Below are 20537 nucleotides of genomic sequence, written 5' to 3'. Positions count from 1 at the left end.
GGCTCGGACTGCTTCATTATCTGACGGGTTGCGAATGGAACTGAACACTGTGCAATCGTCAGTGAACATCCCCATTTCTGACCTTATGATGGAGGGAAGGTCATTGATGAAGCAGCTGAAGATGGTTGGGCCTAGGACACTGCCCTGAGGGACTCCTGCAGCAATGTCCTGGGGCTGAGATGATTGGCCTCCAACAACCACTACCATCTTCCTTTGTGCTAGGTATGATTCCAGCCACTGGAGAGTTTTCCCCCTGATTCCCATTGACTTCAATTTTACTTGGGCTCCTTGGTGCCACACTCGGTCAAATGCTGCCTTGATGTCAAGGGCAGTCACTCTCACCTCACCTCTGGAATTCAGCTCTTTTGTCCATGTTTGGACCAAGGCTGTAATGAGGTCTGGAGCCGAGTGGTCCTGGCGGAACCCAAACTGATCATCGGTGAGCAGGTTATTGATGAATACGTGCTGCTTGATAGCACTGTCGACGACACCTTCCATCACTTTGCTGATGATTGAGAGTAGACTGATGGGGCGGTAATTGGCCGGATTGGATTTGTTCTGCTTTTTGTGGACAGGACATACCTGGGCAATTTTCCACATTGTCGGGTGGATGCCAGTGTTGTAGCTGTACTGGAACAGTTTGGCTGGAGGCGCGGCTAGTTCTGGAGCACAAGAGTTCAGCACTACAGCCGGGATGTTGTCGGGGCCCATAGCCTTTGCTGTATCCAGTGCACTCAGCCGTTTCTTGATATCACGTGGAGTGAATCGAATTGGCTGAAGACTGGCTTCTGTGATGGTGGGGATATCAGGAGGAGGCCGAGATGGATCATCCACTCAGCACTTCTGGCTGAAACTCTTCAGACTTGCCTTTTGCACTCACGTGCTGGACTCCGCCATCATTGAGGATGGGGATGTTTGCAGAGCCTCCTCCTCCCGTTAGTTGTTTAATTGCCCACCACCATTCATGACTGGATGTGGCAGGACTGCAGAATTTTGATCTGATCCGTTGGTTGTGGAATTGCTTAGCTCTGTCTATAGCATGTTGCTTCTGCTGTTTAACATGCATGTAGTCCTGAGTTGTAGCTTCACCAGGTTGGTACCTCATTTTTCGGTACGCCTGACTCGCACCAAGTCCCGTTCTCCCATCACCCCCTGTGCTCACTGACCTACATTGGCTCCAGTCCACCAACGCCTTGATTTTAAAATTCTCATCCTTGTTTTCAAATCCCTCCATGACCTCGCCCCTCCCTATCTCTGTAACCTCCTCCAGCCCGACAACCCTCTGAAATCTCTGCACTCCTCTGATTTTGGCCTTTTGTCCATCCCTGATTTCCTTTGCTCCACCATTGCTGGCCGTGCCTTCAGCTACCTCGGCCCTAAGCTCTGGAATTCCCTTCCTAAAGCCCTTCGCCTCTCCACCTTTCTCTCCTCCTTTAAGACACTCGTTAAAACCGACCTCTGACCAAGCTTTTGGTCACCTATCCTCATATCTCTTTATGTGTCTCTGTGTCCAATTTTGTTTGATAATTGCTCGTGTGAAGCACCTTGTGACGTTAAAGGCATTATATCAATGCAAGTTGTTGTGATAATTGGATTTAATTTCAATACTGTAATTAAAGTGATTTCCCCTAGTTAGACTTAATTAGATTATAATGAGGCTCCGTCCTGATTTCAATGCGAGTTTTTCCTCCCTCCATGTTCTAAAGAGGACCCAACGATCCGGTTCTAGACAGGGACCCAACGATCCAGTTCTAGACAGGGACCCAACGATCCAGTTCCAGACAGGGACCCAACGATCCGGTTCGAGACAGGGTCCCAGTGATCTGGTTCTCGATTTGGTCCAGAAAGCATCTTTCTTGCAGCCTCCTCCTGTGCTGTGATACTATAAACAGTGGTGATGGGATGTTTTCCTTTAGCTTCTAGCAGCTTTATTGTTCAAATTATTTACAGAAATCTACAGGATGATTTCAGAAGCTTTGAGGGAGAAAGTAATCGAGGGATATCCTGATAGGGTAGAGGAAGTGAGGAGGGAGGAGGCTCGTGTGGAGCATAAACACCGGCCTGGACCCGACCACATAATAAAATAATGCACCAATTGAATTTTAAAACCAATATATTATCTTACCTTTGTTGTGCTGATTGTTAGAAAAGGTAAATGCTATTTATTTACACCTGTGAGAGAGAGAGGAAGACAGGTGAGTCTTTCCTCATTCTAATTAGATTTATTGAATTTTAAAAGCAAACAAAGTCTGTTTGAGGGAAACAGCGAGGAAGGGAGGGAAGGGGAGGAGGGAAACAGGAAGAGTGGGGGGGGGCCTGGGCTCTCTCTCCAACTGGTTTTGGGGGAGCAAATAAGTATGGAGGGGAGTGGGTGGAGGGTTAAGGGTGAGGTGAGTGTCAGTGAAGGGAGGGGGCACAGGAGGCAGAGGTTGAGTGGATAGTTCAAAGGGGAAGAGGTGGGGTTAGTTATGGGAGTGGGGGTGGTTGGAAGGGGAGGGGGTTGTGGGAAGATAAAGGGTGAAGGATGTGATGGCGGGGGGGAGGGAAACACAAGTGATTAGGGTGGAGATGGGAAGGGAACAGCTGAGGGCCATATTTTCCCTGTCGGCCCCACCTCAAATGCAATGGGCAGATGTTGCTGGCTCTTTCAGTCACCGCACGACGCCACCAACCACCTCCCATCCAAAAGGAAAGGGAAGAAAGATAGAAGGAGAATCAGGAGAGAGAAGCAAAAAGAGGAGTTAGTTTCGGTTTTAAAATTTTCAACCTTGTGTTCAAATCCCTCCATGGCCTCACCCCTCCCTATCACCTCCTCCAGCCCGACAACCCACCGAGAACTCTACACTCCTCCAATTCTGGCCTCTTGCGCATCCCCGATTTTAATGGCTCCATCATTGGCGCCTATGCCTTCAACTGCCTAGGCCCTAAGCTCTGGAATTCCCTCCCTAAACCTCTCCACCGCTCTACCTCTCTCTCCTCCTTCAAGGAGCTCCTTAAAACCGACCTCTTTGAGGTTTTGGTCACCTGTGCTGTTATCTCCTTATGTGGGATGACGGGTGAACGGGCAGCAGAGTTCTGGATGAGCTCAAGTATATTGAGGGTGGAAGGTGGGAGGTCCTCCAGGAGAGCATTGGAATAGTCAAGTCTGGAGGTAACAAAGGCATGAATGAGGGTTTCAGCAGCAGATGGGCTGAGGCAGGGACGGAGACGGGCGATGTTACGGAGGTAAAAGTAGGCGGTCTTGGTGATGGAGCGGATATGTGGTGAGAAGCTCATCTCAGGGTCAAATAGGACGCCAAGGTTGTGAACGGTCTGGTTCAGCCTCAGACAGTGGCCAGGGAGAGGGATGGAGTCGGGGGTCGAGGGAACGGAGTTTGTGGCGGAGACCGAAGACAATGACTTCTGTTTTCCCAATATTTAATTTGAGGAAATTTCTGCTCATCCAATACTGGATGTCAGACAAGCAGCGTGACAAATCAGAGGCAGTGGAGGAGTTGAGAGGTGATGGGGAGGTCGAGCTGGGTGTCCTCAGTGCACATGTGGAATCTGATGATGTGTTTTCGGATGATGTCGCCGAGGTGCAGCATGTAGATGAGAGATGGGCGGGGTCCCAGGATAGATCCTTGGGGGACTCCAGAAGTAATGATGCGGGAGTGGGAAAGGAAACCATTGCAGGTTGAATAGATAAGAATGGAACCAGATGAGGGCAATCCCATCCAACTGGACAACGAAGGAGAGGCATTGGAGGAGGATGGTGTGGTCAACCATGTCAAAGGATGCAGCAGTTTAAGAAGGATGAGGAGGGATAGTTTACCACGGTCACAGTCACATAGGATGTCATTTGTGACTCTGATAAGGGCCATTTCAGTACTGTGTCAGGGACGGAAACCTGATTGGAGGGATTCAAACATGGAGTTGCGGGAAATGTGGGCTTGGATTTGGGAGACGACAACACGTTCAAGGACTTTGGAGAGGAAAGGGAGGTTGGAGATGGGGCGGTAATTTGCAAGGACAGAAGGTTCAAGGGTGGGTCAAGGAAGCCTTACTTCCTGTTGTCACATTTTTGTCACACTTTTGTGTCAATGTTTTCCATGATATGGAACCTGCCTATGTAAACAGTCACGCTGTAATTTCACCCTCCCACCAGTGGGGGTGCTATAGTATCTCAGCCTGCAATACAAAGAAACTCCGAACTCCAAATAACTCGACTTCTCTGCTTCCCAAGTCCCCCTTGTTTTCCTCTTTAACTCCAAGTAATAATATCAAATCAAAGTCATTTATAAAAATAACGACCGAGTCTCTGATTTTAAAGAGGCTCTGAATTACAACTGCTCACCCAGATCTCATTATCCTCCACCCTCTAACCCTGCTTCACCTGAAGATTACGTTTGGCCGTGACTCACCGTGTACAATACCACAGGATATCTGCCAGTGTATTATTAAATCACTCTACCTGTCATGTCCTCCCATTGAAACCTCTAATGTAAACAGTTCCTACGGACTTCTGCCCTACTAAATGTGTCCATACTAACCCTGTGAAGTCTGTAGGTGACTCTGTAACACTGTGTCATGTTATCAGTGTGACCAATGTCTCTGCTCCAGTTCGAAGTCATTTCAGGTCGGAGGTCGGATTTCCTGGAGGATTCTCCCGATTGGTTGACGTAACTTGAGCGTAAGATCAGTGGAAATTGTACAGAAGTTACGGCAGACGTTCAGGAGCAGCCCTGAGGAAATTCCCAGTGAGAGTCTCTGACTGGGGGTCAGGTCATTGAGTCCGGGGTGGGGGAGGGGGGTGAAATTGGCCTTGGGGGCAGTAGTGAACAATCGAGCAATACTGAATCAGCTGCAGATATACATCCTGTCCAATTATCTTCACCATTGACTGAGAGATGTGTCAGTCAGTTCCCTGTAACTCTATCCTGAGAGATGTCAGTCAGTTCCCTGTAACTCTATCCTGAGAGATGTGTCAGTCAGTTCCCTGTAACCCTATCCTGAGAGATGTGTCAGTCAGTTCCCTGTAACTCTATCCTGAGAGATGTGTCAGTCAGTTCCCTGTAACTCTATCCTGAGAGATGTGTCAGTCAGTTCCCTGTAACCCTATCCTGAGAGATGTGTCAGTCAGTTCCCTGTCACCCTATCCTGAGAGATGTGTCAGTCAGTTCCCTGTAACTCTATCCTGAGAGATGTGTCAGTCAGTTCCCTGTAACTCTATCCTGAGAGATGTGTCTGTTCCCTGTAACTCTATCCTGAGAGATGTGTCAGTCAGTTCCCTGTAACTCTATCCTGAGAGATGTGTCTGTTTCCTGTGGGGTCTGTAGCCTTGGTTGCTGCCCACCTGGGAGAAGGTTCTCCGCAGATAAGAACCATGAGGAAGGCAAATGGAAACCTTCTCAGCTTCTCTTGCCTGGTGAGCAGTTCAAGAGCCTCCTGTGTGAGACTTGAGTTCGGAGCTGCCCTCGGGGCAGAACACCACAGACCGAAAGGGAATCATCCCGATTAATCCCCACTTCTGAATATTGATTACAGAAAAAAGTGCAGAAGAGGTAAAGGGAAAATAACAGTGCATCAAAAGCACTGCAGGGGGCAAAACTCCTTTGAGGAACTAATCCCTCGAAGGATGGCAATGCCCAGTTTACATGGTCGAGCAGCCACTGGGAAATCTCCGAACGTGGCACATTCCCATCCCTTGAGAAACATTCAGGACTTTCGAGACTCTCACCCGTTTCTCAGGAGGACAAAGTGGCATCGAATGGAAGTCATGGTTAAAGATGTCGCTCAGCCAGAATCCGGTGGGGACCGGGTGTGAAAGGGATTGGCCCCCTGCCCGATTTGACCTGCGCTCGTTCACCCCACACGATGGGTCCCAGCCCATCGACCGGGAGCTCAGCTCTGTAATTTACTGGGAATGGAAACACATCAATGATGCCAGGCTGCCTGTGTCCAAATACAGTACATCAGGACCTTGACCGACCAGTTCAGCCCCTGCTCCTGTGATGGGTTCACTCTGCACCTTTTCTGTTCCTTTTAAAACTCTTTATTTGTTGTGAAAGTCTTTGTGTGATTACAGTACAGCTTCCACATATTGTGATACATTACTCCCAATATACAATGAGAGTCTGACAGCCTCTCTGGAATTCCAGTCTCTTATCCGTGGGAAAGCCTGCGGTAGAAGACCACATCAGAGGACAACTGGGGACAGAGCCCGGCAATCGGGAAAGATCAGGGGTTGAAGGAAGGGAAAGTTGGACTGGCAATCGGGAGGGAGAGACGGAGAGATCGCGGGTTGAAAGGGGGTGGGATCAGGAGGGAGGAATTGGGGGGAAGGGAGCGGGAGAGAGGGATTGGGGGGAAGGGATCGGGAGGGAGAGACGGAGAGATCGCAGGTTGAAAGGGGGTGGGATCGGGAGGGAGGGATTGGGGGAAGGGATCGGGAGGGAGGAGGGATCGTGGGTTTGAAGTGGAGGAGGGGGTCGTACCGGTAATAATGAGATGTCTCACCTCTCGAGAGCGGGACACAGGCTCACCACGCAACCCGCTGCTGTAAAAATGGCGGCCGGCGTGTATGCAGCGGGTTCGGGTCGCGTTTTGCAATCTTACATTTTTAACCCCCCCCACCCCGGCCCTCCCCCGCCCATCGTGGGGGTTTAATATTGCCCCCATTCTCTCTGTACTCTGACTCATCAGTTTAGGAAGCTACAGTTTGAAATGACGCAGTTTGAGAGGAGCAGTATTTTTACCCTCATCGTGCAATCCAGGATAGAAATAAGGAAAGAGTTTCTCAGTGAATGTGTGAGTGAAAGTGTAGAGATTGGACATATCATCAGCATTGTAAAATGACACCTGTCCTCCCTCATAGTCCAGGTAAACTCCGATGGTCCTGAGTTTCACACTCAGGGTCAGTGGGACCAATGGGCTTTCAAGAGCTTCATATTCATTCCCATTATCCAGCCACACAGCCCAGTATCCACTTTTTGGCCCCAGTGATATCGTTCCCTTCCTGTTAACTGACTCTCTGGCCACACCCACGGCCCACTGAGTCTTGTCCCCGACCTCCACCTCCCAGTAATGTTTCCCTGATGTGAATCCCTGTGATCCCAGGACAGAAGGACACAAATTGAATCTCTCTGGATTATCAGGAAGCTGTAATTCTCCGTCACCGAGTCTCACACTGGTCCAGTCCTCAGACAGGATGAGCCAACGATTAGCTGTGTTTGGGTTCAGGGTCAGTGAGGCTGGGACTGGGGAAATAAAAATGACATCATGTTAAATATTTTAGACAGAGGAAGGTGGACGGACACAGGTTAATATCTGATATCTGGAAAACTGGGCTCGGCCCCCAGTCTATAATTTCTGTATCAGTAAATAGTGCAGACTGGGTACAGTGTACAGTTCGATATATTCCTGGACTCCAGTGTGTTCAGTGAACAGATATTACAGACTGGGTACAGTGCACAGTTCGATATATTCCTGGACTCCAGTGTGTTCAGTGAACAGATATTACAGACTGGGTACAGTGTACAGTTCGATATATTCCTGGACTCCAGTGTGCACAGTGAACAGATATTACAGACCAGGCAGAGGAAATCAGTCAGCCAGTGGTCTCAGTCTGATCACTGTCCAGTGAACCCTGGGTCAGGGGGGTCTCAGTCTGATCACTGTCCAGTGAACCCTGGGTCAGGGGGGTCTCAGTCTGATCACTGTCCAGTGAAACCTGGGTCAGAGGGGTCTCAGTCTGATCACTGTCCAGTGAACCCTGGGTCAGGGGGGTCTCAGTCTGATCACTGTCCAGTGAACCCTGGGTCAGAGGGGTCTCAGTCTGACCACTGTCCAGTGAACCCTGGGTCAGGGGGGTCTCAGTCTGATCACTGTCCAGTGGACCCTGGGTCAGAGGGGTCTCAGTCTGATCACTGTCCAGTGAACCCTGGGTCAGGGGGGTCTCAGTCTGATCACTGTCCAGTGAACCCTGGGTCAGGGGGGTCTCAGTCTGATCACTGTCCAGTGAACCCTGGGTCAGAGGGGTCTCAGTCTGACCACTGTCCAGTGAACCCTGGGTCAGGGGGGTCTCAGTCTGATCACTGTCCAGTGAACCCTGGGTCAGAGGGGTCTCAGTCTGACCACTGTCCAGTGAACCCTGGGTCAGAGGGGTCTCAGTCTGACCACTGTCCAGTGAACCCTGGGTCAGGGGGGTCTCAGTCTGATCACTGTCCAGTGAACCCTGGGTCAGAGGGGTCTCAGTCTGATCACTGTCCAGTGAACCCTGGGTCAGAGGGGTCTCAGTCTGACCACTGTCCAGTGAACCCTGGGTCAGGGGGGTCTCAGTCTGATCACTGTCCAGTGAACCCTGGGTCAGAGGGGTCTCAGTCTGACCACTGTCCAGTGAACCCTGCGTCAGAGGGGTCTCAGTCTGATCACTGTCCAGTGAACCCTGGGTCAGAGGGGTCTCAGTCTGACCACTGTCCAGTGAACCCTGCGTCAGAGGGGTCTCAGTCTGATCACTGTCCGCTGAACCCTGGGTCAGGGGGGTCTCAGTCTGATCACTGTCCAGTGAACCCTGGGTCAGGGGGGTCTCAGTCTGATCACTGTCCAGTGAACCCTGGGTCAGGGGGGTCTCAGTCTGATCACTGTCCAGTGAACCCTACTGGAAAGTGCGAGTGTCTGGATTCAAATGAGAAAATGTTCTGATTCTGTCTCTACTTGAATCGCTCAATCTGAGGTCACACAAAAAGACCGGCCCCTTGAGTGAGGTACCAGAGACTGCTGCCCCAGTGATCGGTACACAACAACAGTCAGTACATTCAGGAGAGGGAGAAGAGAGCAGGAAACTCTACAGAAAGTTCACCCAAACCTGTGGAGTCGTTTCATACCTGGAGAGATGATCTGTTTCATTTCCTTCCACACTGCGTAGAGTAAAGGGCCTCGAAACACAGTGTATTTCAAACTTGCAGATACCAGTATCTCTTCATCTTCACCTTCCTCTGATGATCTCTCTTCATCTTCACCTTCCTCTGACGATCTCTCTTGATCTTCCCCTCTCTCTGCACCTTCTCCTCCCTCCCCTTTGTCCAGGTACCTGTTTGAATGGGATTGATTCACTCACTCACTGCTGGATACAATCTGTGATCACAGTGTAAGACCGAGTCTGGGTTTGGATTGGGTACTCACCTTTCTCTCAATCTTTTCAGTTCCTGCAGGACAGAGAATCAGAAACATTTTAATAAATATACCGTACTCTTTGGATTGTACATTTTAATAAATATACCGTATTATTTGGATCGTACATTTTAATCATAGAATCGTTACAGCACAGAAGGATGCCATTCGGCCCATCGAGCCCGTGCCGGCTCTTTGTAAGAACAATCCAGTTAGTCCCATTCACCCCACTCTTTCCCCATAGCCCTGCAACTTTTTTCCCCTTCAAGTATTTATCCAATTCCTTTTCGAAAGCCCACGATTGAATCTGCCTCCACCAACCTTTCAGGCAAGCGCATTCCAAATCATGACTATTCGCTGTGTAAAAACATTTTTCCTCATGTCACCTTTAGTTCTTTTGCCAATCACTGAATCTGTGTCCTCTGGTTCTTGGCCCTTCGACCAATGGGAACAGTTTCTCTTATTTACTTTATCAAAATCCTTCATGATTTTGAACACTTCTATCAAATCTCCTCTCAACCTTCTCTGCTCTCAGGAGAACAACCCCAACTTCTCCAGTCTATCCAGGTAACTGAAGTCCCTCTCCCCTGGAACCATTGTAGTAAATCTTTTCTGCACCCTCTCAAAGGCCTCACATCCTTCCGAAAGTGCGGTTCCCAGAATTGGACACAATACTCCAGTTGTGGCTGAAGCAGTGTTTTGTAAAGGTTCAACATGACTTCCTCACTTTTGTACTCTCTGCCTCTATTTATAAAGCCCAGGATCCTGCATGCTTTTTTAACCGCTTTCTCAACCTGTCCTGCCACCTTCAAAGATTTGGGCACATATAACTCCAGGTCTCTCTGTTCCTGCACCCCCTTTAGAATTGTACCATTTAGTTCATATTGCCTCTCCTCGTTCTTCCTGCCAAAATGTATCACTTCACACTTCTCTGTGTTAAATTTCATCTGACATGTGTCCGCCCATTCCACCAGCCTGTCAATGTTCTCTTGAAGTCTATCACTATCCTCCTCACTGTTTATTACACTTCCAAGTTTTATGTCATCTGCAAATTTTGAAATTGTGCCCTGTACACCCAAGTCTAAGTATATATCAAAAAAAGCAATGGTCCTTGTACTGACCCCTGGGGAACACCACTGCACACCTTCGTCCAGTCCGAAAAATAACCGTTCACCACTACTCTCTGTTTCCCGTCACTTTACAATTTCCTATCCATGCTGTCGCTGTCCCTTTTATTCCATGGGCTTCAATTTTGCTGACAAGCCTATTATGTGGCACTTTATCAAACGCCTTTTGAAAGTCCATATATACACCAACCTTCTCTGTTACCTCATTAAAAAACTCAATCAAGTTAGTTAAACACGATTTGCCTTTAACAAATCCGTACTGGCTTTCCTTTATTAATCCACACTTGTCCAAGTAACTATTAATTTTGTCCCAGATTATCGTTTCTAAAAGCTTCCCCACCACCAAGGTTAAACTGACTGGCCTGTAGTTGTCGGGTTTATCCTTACACCCTTTTTTGAACAAGGGTGTAACATTTGCAATTCTCCAGTCCTCTGGCACCACCCCCGTATCTCCGGATGTTTGGAAGATTTTGGCCAGTACCTCCGCAATTTCCACCCTTACTTCCCTCAGCAACCCAGGATGCATCCCATCCGGACCGGGTAACTCATCGACTTTAAGTACTTTCTCATGTGTCCTCCATCAATTTATAGCCCATCCAGTATCTCAACTACTTCCTCTTTTACTGTGACTTTGGCAGCATCTTCTTCCTTGGTAAAGAAAGATGCAAATATTCATTTAGTACCTCAGCCATGCCCTCTGCCTCCATGTGTCCCTAATTGGCCCCACCCCTCCTTTTTCTACCCATTTCCCAATATATGCTACAGGAAATTTTTGGATTCCCTTTTACATTGGCCGTCAGTCTATTCTCATACTCTCTCTTTGCCCCTCTTATTTCCTTTTCACTTCTCCTCTGTACTTTCTATATTCAGCCTGGTTCTCACTTGTATTATCAACCTGACATCTGTCAGACACCCTTTTTCTGCTTCATCTTACTCTCTATCTCTTTCGTCATCCAGGGAGCTCTGACTTTAGTTGCCCTAACTTTCCCTCTCGTGGGAATGTACCTCGACTGTACCCGAACCATCTCCTCTTTAAAGGCCACCCATTGTTCGATTACAGTTTTGCCTGACAATCTTTGATTCCAATTTACCCAGACCAGATCCGTTCTCAACCCACTGAAATTGTCCCTCCTCCAATTAAGTATTTTTACTCCAGTTTGCTCCTTGTCCTTTTCCATAACTAATCTAAACCTTATGATATTGTGATCACTGTTCCCTAAATGTTCCCCCACTGACACTTGCTCCACTTGACCCACCTCATTCTCCAGAACCAGATCCAGCAATGCCTCCTTCCTCGTTGGGCCGGAAACATACTGAGCAAGAAATTCCTCCCCCTCTTTGCCCTTTACACTATTACAATCCCAGTCTATATTGGGATAGTTGAAGTCCCCTATTATCACTACTCTACAGTTCTTGAACCTCTCTGTAATTTCCCTGCAAATTTGCTCCTCGATACCCATCCTACTATTTGGTGGCCTATCGAATACACGCAGTAGTGCACTGGCACCTCTATTGTTTCTTAACTCTATCTAACCAAATAGAGTCTGTCCTTGGCCCCACAGGGACATCCTCTCTCTCCAGCACTGCAATATTCCCCTTAATCAACACTGCCACCAACACCACTATTTTCTTTCCTTCCCGATGTATAATCAGTGGTTTTAGTGAAATGTGATGTGATCTGGGGAGTTTTCACTGACGGGCTCCAGTGATGTGACACCGTGTCCGTTACCCCCTGGAATACACTGGACAGGGTCTCCTCTGCTGCTGAAGACTTTGAAGGTTCACTGAGCCTTTCCTTTTATTTATGGTCTATATTTTCCCAGTAACTCAGAGCTTGTCTCTGGTCTGTGCAGCCCTGAGCTGGGGACAGTGGTGTTACACCTAACCTCAGTATCCCTTCGATAGGGAGACAACAGCCTATGTACCAGCTCCTGGACACTTCCAGGCAGCTCTGGGGAAACATGCAGCTGTGGAGACATCAGACCAGAACAGGAATAGGCTCATTGTGATGCCCACACAGTCAAATAGCCTCCTGTTGCTCACTGTTTGTGCAATAGATGTGCAGCAGCCACAGAAATATACCCCAGCCTATCGCTGTTCCCAGGGCTAGTACCCATGAGACTGTACCCCAACATGTCTCTGTTCCCAGGGCTCGTACCCATGGGACTGTACCCCAACATGAATCTGTTCACAGGGCTAGTACCCATGGGACTGTACCCCAACATGTCTCTGTTCCCAGGGCGAGTACCCATGGGACTGTACCCCAACATGTCTCTGTTCCCAGGGCTAGTACCCATGGGACTGTACCCCAACATGTCTCTGTTCCCAGGGCTAGTACCCATGGGACTGGACCCCAACATGTCTCTGTTCTCAGGACAGAAGCGAAATGGAGCAAACTATAGGGCCTAAACTCTCAAAACCTGAATGAAGAATCCTCAGTAACCTGTGGGAGATATTCAGATGGTGAGTTCATCGGATATTTACAGGTGAGGGAAGCCATTTGGCCCATCAATTCCTCCATCTAGAACGACTAAAGGTGCCCCCCTACATTGCATCATCTAATTGGTTCCTGTCCTAACGCTGCCCATTTGCTCATTACTGTTGTGTGAGAAGAACTTCCTGATATCAGTCCTGAAATTACATTTACACGTTTGACCCTGTGTCCCCTTGGCCGACTCCAACAATTAAAGTATGATTTTGATTTACCATTTCCATACTGTTTACTATCCCTTATACCGCGATAGAATCACCTCTCGGACACCTCGGGGATTATTTAGACTTTAGGCGATAATATAGCACGGACGATATTGGCTCGGTCTCTCGTTAAACACCTCTCCCCATTTTTATTTCTATTGACTTCAAATCTGGAGAGATGTTTAATAGGTGACTGAGCTGATATCGGTCCTTTTACACTGTCGCCCAGTGTCAAAATTACACCACTCCTTTCCAGAGTGAAGTGTTCAAGTCTCTCCAGTCTGTCCCAATAACTGAGACGCTTGATACCAGGCCTCACTGCTCTCCTCTGCCCTGCCTTACTTCTCGGTGACCAGAACTAGGCACAGTATTGTATCGAATTGCATAGAATCTACAGCACAGAAACAGGCCATTCGGCCCAACTGCTCCATGCCAGTGTTTATGCTCCACACGAGCCTCATCCCACCCCTCTTCATCTAACCCCATCAACATATCCTTCTGCTCCTTTCTCCCTCATGTGTTTATCCAGCTTCCCCTTGATTGTATCTGTGCGACTCACCTCAACCACTCCATGTGGTCGCGAGTTCCACATTCTAACCACTCTCTGGGTAGATAAGTTTCTCCTGAAATAGTGACTATATTACACTTATGGCCCGTAGTTTTGGACACCCCTACAAGTGGATACATATTCTCTATGTCTCCCCTATTAAACAATTTCATAATTTTTAAGACCTCTATCAGGTCATCCCTCAGCCTTCTCTTTTCGCCGAATCCCCCACCATCAACATCCTGGGGGTCACCATTGACCAGAAACTTAACTGGACCAGCCACATAAATACTGTGGCTACAAGAGCAGGTCAGAGGCTGGGTATTCTGCGGCGAGTGACTCACTTCCTGACTCACCAAAGCCTTTCCACCATCTACAAGCCACAAGTCAGGAGTGTGATGGAATACTCTCCACTTGCCTGGATGAGTGCAGCTCCAACAACACTCAAGAAGCTCACCACCATCCAGGACAAAGCAGCCCGCTTGATTGGCACCCCATCCACCACCCTAAACATTCACTCCCTTCACCACCGGCGCACTGTGGCTGCAGTGTGTACCATCCACAGGATGCACTGCAGCAACTCGCCAAGGCTTCTTCGACAGCACCTCCCAAACCCGTGACCTCTACCACCTAGAAGGACAAGGGCAGCAGGCACATGGGAACAACACCACCTGCACATTCCCCTCCAAGTCACACACCATCCCGACATGGAAATATATCGCCGTTCCTTCATCGTTGCTGGGTCAAAATCCTGGAACTCCCTTCCTAACAGCACTGTGGGAGAACCTTCACCACACGGACTGCAGCGGTTCAAGAAGGCGGCTCACCACCACCTTCTCAAGGGCAATTAGGGATGGGCAATAAATGCCGGCCTCACCAGCAAAACCCACATCCCATGAACAAATAAAAAAAATGAGCCCCAGCCTGTTCAATGTTTCCTGATAGTTATAACCTCTCAGTTCTGTTATCGTCCTTGTGATTCTTTTTTGTACCTTCTCCAGTCCCTCTATATCTTGTTTATGGAGACCACAACTGTTCACAGTAGTCTAATTGTGATCTAACCAAGGTTTGATCCAGGTCTAACATAACCTCTCTGCTTTTGAATTCTATCCCTCCATTCAAAGTGGGGTCTGATCAGAGTAACTGCACAGTGTGATCACAACTTTCTCTGACCTGTATGGACGAGTCAGTCCATTGACTGCAAATGAAAATTGGGTGCAATGTAAAACAGGCTGTCGATTCGTTATCGCCTGTTTTGCACGACCGTCTTTGGCGAATTTATACCCTTCTGTGTCTCGACCCGCTGCCAACGACCTTCTGCTCTACGACTTGTCTCGGCTGAATCTGCTTTCCTCCCTCCACCTATCTACTTTGAATGATTTCCGATTGCTGCCTCAATGTTCCTCACAAGTCTCTTTACCCCTCCTTGGTCTAGATGCAGCCCATTTCTTCTGTAACAGTCCTTTTTTGGACATTGTCATCTGGTTCCAGTTATACAGGAAGATACTGTTATACCTGACAGGTTCAGACAGTCTCCTCCACAGTCAGAGCTCAAACTGGACTGATACCTGTTTGTCCTCAGTTATACTGCACGTTGTACAATGTTGTGATGTGGTTTGAGCCCTATTATAATGTGCTGTTTACACTTACACCAACAGGTTGGGGATTGGTTTATAAAAGGATCACCTTGAGAAAAGAGATACTGTCTTGCTGCTCGATGTCTGCACAAAGGTTCAATATGTTCTCCTCAAGTGATCTCAGTTCCTCCTCAATTCTTTTCAAGTTCTTCTCCATTGGGCGTAGATCTTCCTCCTTTTGCCTCCTCAGCTCTTCCATTAAATGTTTCTCTTTGTCTTCAAGATATTGATGAATTTTGGCAAATTGTGCAGCGATGTCTTGCTCCAGGGATCCTGTGAGCTCCTAAGATGGTGAGAGAGATCATTTAAGCTGCAGGTTGTTAAAGGGCCGCAGTGTTTAAAGGTGACGTAAGTAGGACTTACATTCAGTTCTGAAATCTTCTCCTCCTGCCGCCGTTTTAATTCACTTTTACTTTTCTTTTCATCCTCCATGGAATCCAAGGACAATTTCAGCTGGTCCGAAAAATGGAATCAGATCTCATCATAATCCATTTCAATGTCAGCCATTGTATTCCAAAACAGTGGGGTCGGACGTTCAGGGAATATTACATGTGTTACTAGTGTGTACCCCTTTCTTTACAAGAGGCAGAGTGAAAAGTACCCAATCAAACCAGGCACAGCTTCAAACCAACAACTGGTTTATGTTATATTAAATATATGAAAGGGTTTGATAGGGTAGACGGAGAGAAAATGTTTCCACTTGTGGGGGAGACCAGAACTAGGGGCCATAAATATAAGATAGTCAGTAATTAATCTGATAAGGAATTCAGAACAAGCTTCTTTACCCAGAGAGTAGTTAGAATGTGGAACTCACTACCACAAGGAGTAGTTGAGGCGAATAGTACAGATACGTTTAAGGGGAAGCGAGATAATCACATGAGGGTGAAAGGGACACAAGGATGTGCTGATAAAGTTAGAAGAGGGGTGGGAAGAGGCTTGTGTGGAGCATAAATGCCGGCATGGACCTGTTGGACTGAATGCCCTGTTTCTCTGCTGTACATTGTATGTAATTCCATGCAAGTCTATACGGCTTTCACACTGAGAACAATCAGTTCCCTCACTCCCCAGTTATTAAATACAATAAAGATACAACACTCATCAAACATTCTCTAGCTAAGCTTTTCAAATGAGCTGGTCCAGACTTTGAATTTGTGGACAACGTCTCACTGCTGATGTGAGAACACAGCTCAGTCTCCCTGTCTGGGGGAGAGAGAGAGAGAGACTTATTTGTCACCTGCCGTAAGTCTATGAGATGGAGAATTCCTCCCACTGAATTGTCAATCAATGTTATGACCCCTGCCGTGGAACACCTACCCACTGATGAGGCAACAGCAGAGCGTTTATGTGTCGGTTTCAGCTAAGCCCCCTGCTGGGACAATGGAATGGGAGGATACCTGGATCCTCAGGTATTGCACAGACTGATCTTCACACAATGGCTCGTCATGTTTGACATTGTACACATTGACCTTCCTATTGTTCATTCACATTTTAAGTCACCGTGGTTGAGAACAGTTCAAGGCAACTGGCTCATTGTAAACAAAATCATTGTGTGTGCAACCTTGGGAGTTCGTCCCTTAAAAACTGAATCTAACATTGCAGAAATATTATATGTTAAAAAATCAGCTCAAACAACACTGGTACAAACAAAGTTCCTACAATGACATTTGTATTTTCAACAGATCAACCAGACCAAAAGTAACCTGAACAGTAATTCTCCAACATCCAACCCCCTGTCTTAGTTCACCGAGGGAGTTTTACCCTCTCGAGACCCAGTAGAGACACTGTACCCCATCCAACTCCCCACCCTCTCACACAGACACTGTACCCCATCCAACTCCCCACCCTCTCACACAGACACTGTACCCCATCCAACTCCCCACCCTTTCACACAGACACTGTACCCCATCCAACTCCCCACCCTCTCACACAGACACTGTACCCCATCCAACTCCCCACCCTCTCACACAGACACTGTACCCCATCCAACTCCCCGTCCTTTCACACAGACACTGTACCCCATCCAACTCCCCACCCTCTCACACAGACACTGTACCCCATCCAACTCCCCACCCTCTCACACAGACACTGTACCCCATCCAACTCCCCACCCTCTCACACAGACACTGTACCCCATCCAACTCCCCACCCTTTCACACAGACACTGTACCCCATCCAACTCCCCACCCTCTCACACAGACACTGTACCCCATCCAACTCCCCGTCCTTTCACACAGACACTGTACCCCATCCAACTCCCCACCCTTTCACACAGACACTGTACCCCATCCAACTCCCCACCCTCTCACACAGACACTGTACCCCATCCAACTCCCCACCCTCTCACACAGACACTGTACCCCATCCAACTCCCCACCCTCTCACACAGACACTGTACCCCATCCAACTCCCCGTCCTTTCACACAGACACTGTACCCCATCCAACTCCCCACCCTCTCACACAGACACTGTACCCCATCCAACTCCCCACCCTCTCACACAGACACTGTACCCCATCCAACTCCCCACCCTCTCACACAGACACTGTACCCCATCCAACTCCCCACCCTTTCACACAGACACTGTACCCCATCCAACTCCCCACCCTCTCACACAGACACTGTACCCCATCCAACTCCCCGTCCTTTCACACAGACACTGTACCCCATCCAACTCCCCACCCTCTCACACAGACACTGTACCCCATCCAACTCCCCACCCTCTCACACAGACACTCTCTCCCCCCGTGGCCCTGCCAAATCTTTCTGACACTCTCCCTATCAGTTCATGCTGGCACTTAACCAATATTACTCTTATTGCGTTTCGTGGAGACGGGTCGCTCACTTAAACCCCTCACCTTGTACTTTTGAACTGCCCTCTGGACCGGCAGGAACCTGTGGTCTGAATGTGCGGGAGAATCTACACAACTGGCACAGATCAGGATCTCATCCTCCTCACAGAACAGCTTCAGTTTCTCATTATGTTCCTCACAGTGAGACCGACCTTTCTCTGGGTTCGGGATCAGCTCTGGGTTCAGGTTCAGGTTCAGGTCTGGGTCTGGGTTGAGGTCCAGCTGCCGAGCTTTCTCGGTGAGATTGGCCAACACCCTGTTCCTGCAGTAGTTTCTCCGGGGGAAAACCACCCGACATTCCGGGCAGGACACGGTCTCCCCCTGCTTGTCCCAACACTTGTCGATACAGGATTTACAGAAGTTGTGATCACAGTCCAGCCGCACCGGCTACACAAACAGAGAGAGGCAGACGGAGCAGGTTAAATCCTCACTCAGGGTTACGATCTGTTTGCTGGCGGCCATCTCAGTTCCTGCTCCTTATTCTGTCGCTCACTTTACTTTTAGTTTCATTTCCCTCAGTTTATTGTGAAACTCACTTCACAATCTGTCCTCTGAAAGGGACACTGTCAGCAAACAAAACTGTCTGGCAAATCTTTATTTCTTTGAATGTCAAACGTGCAAAACACAATGGCCCCAAAATTCCTGAGTCTGAGGGGGGAGGGCTGGAATTTGGACTGGGACCCTGTTCCTGCGAGGTCTCTTGTGCTGCACCCCTTCCATGGTGATATCACAAAGACTGGCAGGATCACATCTCCACCCCATCCCCTGCCAAAAATCCCACCAGTTCCACCAGTACTACAGGCCAGGAGAAAGTCCACCTGCAGGAAGCGGGCGAACATTTTAAAATCACCCCCATATTCTTTTTTTTAATTCATTCATGGGATGTGGGCGTTGCTGCTGAGGCCGGCATTTATTGCCCATCCCTAATTGCCCTTGAGAAGGGGGTGGTGAGCCGCCTTCTTGAACCGCTGCAGTCCGTGTGGTGAAGGTTCTCCCACAGTGCTGTTAGGAAGGGAGTTCCAGGGTTTTGACCCAGCGACGATGAAGGAACGGTGATATATTTCCAAGTCGGGATGGTGTGTGACTTGGAGGGGAACGTGCAGGTGGTGTTGTTCCCATGTGCTTGTCCTTCTAGGTGGTAGAGGTCACGGTTTGGGAGGTGCTGTCGAAGAAACCTTGGCGAGTGGCTGCAGAGCATCCTGTGGATGGTACACACTGCAGCCATGGTGGTGGAGGAAGTTTAAGGTCGTGGATGCCGATCAAGTGGACTGCTTTGTCCTGGACTAAGATGGAGTTGTGAGCCTAATACTGGTCTCTGAATGGCAATCAGTGGCAGAGACATTAGGAAAGGGCCACAGGTGAATCGCCAGCAATTTTTAACATTAAAATCTTCAGCCGAAATGGGCAGCCTCCCTCCCCTCCCCTCCCCAGGGTGGAGAAGTGAGATGCTCCTCCTGCTTTCTGGCCCTCTAAGGGCAGACAACAGCGAGCAATGTGTGACCTTATAATGGTGATCTGCTTCCCAGGATTTGGGATCAGGCAAATAGAGGGTGGAATGTTCCCAGTGTTGAACTGGAGGAAATTGCAGCTCATCCGGGACTGGATTTTAGACAAGCAGACTGATAGCAGAAAGATGACGGATGGGTCGAGGGAGGTGATGGTGAGGCAGAGCTGGGTGCCGTCAGCATACATGTGGAACCTGACTCCATGGCTGCAGATAATGTCGTCAAGACAGGCAGCATCTAGATGAGGACGACGAGGCAGCCAAGGACAGATCCTTGGGGGACTCCAGAGGTAATGGCAAGGGTGAGAAGAGGAACCATTGCAGGAGATTTTCTGGCTATGACTGTACGCGGAGGAGTGGAACCAGGTGAGGGCAGTCCTGCTGAGATGGACAATGGAGGAGAGGTATTGGAGAAGGAGGTGTGGTCAACCATGTCAAAGGCCACAGAGAGGTCAAGGAGGGACAATGTCTACAGTCACAGTTACAGAGGATGTCACTTGTGGACGTTTAGGGATGTTTTGGATCTGTAGTAGGGGTGGAAACCTGATTGGAGAGGTTCAAACGTGGAGTTGTGGGAAAGATGGGCACAGATTCAGGAGGAGACAGCACGTTCAAGGACTTTGAAGAGGAAAAGGAAATTGGAAATGGGTCTCAAGGGATGAAAGGGGCAGCAGTTGACATTGGACGTGATTAAGAAGCGAAGAGAGACCTGTGGAATTTCAGGGTAAAACCTCCCCACCCCAGTATTGTTCTGTCAGATTCCCCAGGGATATGAGGCAAGGAATCTCCATTGACAAACTAATCCCACTGCCCCGCCCTCTCTCCATAGCCGTGTATCAATCCCACTAATCCCACTGCCCCACTCTCTCCGCATAGCCCTGCATCAATCCCAAACTAATCCCACTGTCCCACTCTCTCCCCATAGCCCTGTATCAATCCCAAACTAATCCCACTGACCCACTCTCTCCCCATAGCCCTGTATCAATCCCAAACTAATCCCACTGCCCCACTCTCTCCCAAAAGCCCTGTA

The 20537-nt window shown here is 48.7% G+C and overlaps 1 pseudogene; it reads right to left on the bottom strand.

Moving 5' to 3' along the window:
• Window positions 1-1592: 1592 nt before the first annotated feature.
• Window positions 1593-18484, bottom strand: LOC137310533 (zinc-binding protein A33-like; annotated as a pseudogene).
• Between the last annotated feature and the right edge of the window lie 2053 nt (window positions 18485-20537).

The sequence above is a fragment of the Heptranchias perlo genome, unplaced genomic scaffold, assembly GCF_035084215.1.
Source record: "Heptranchias perlo isolate sHepPer1 unplaced genomic scaffold, sHepPer1.hap1 HAP1_SCAFFOLD_260, whole genome shotgun sequence".
NCBI lineage: Eukaryota > Metazoa > Chordata > Chondrichthyes > Hexanchiformes > Hexanchidae > Heptranchias > Heptranchias perlo.
The sequence above is the reverse complement of the archived record's forward strand: the minus strand, read 5'-3'. Positions and strand labels throughout refer to the sequence as shown.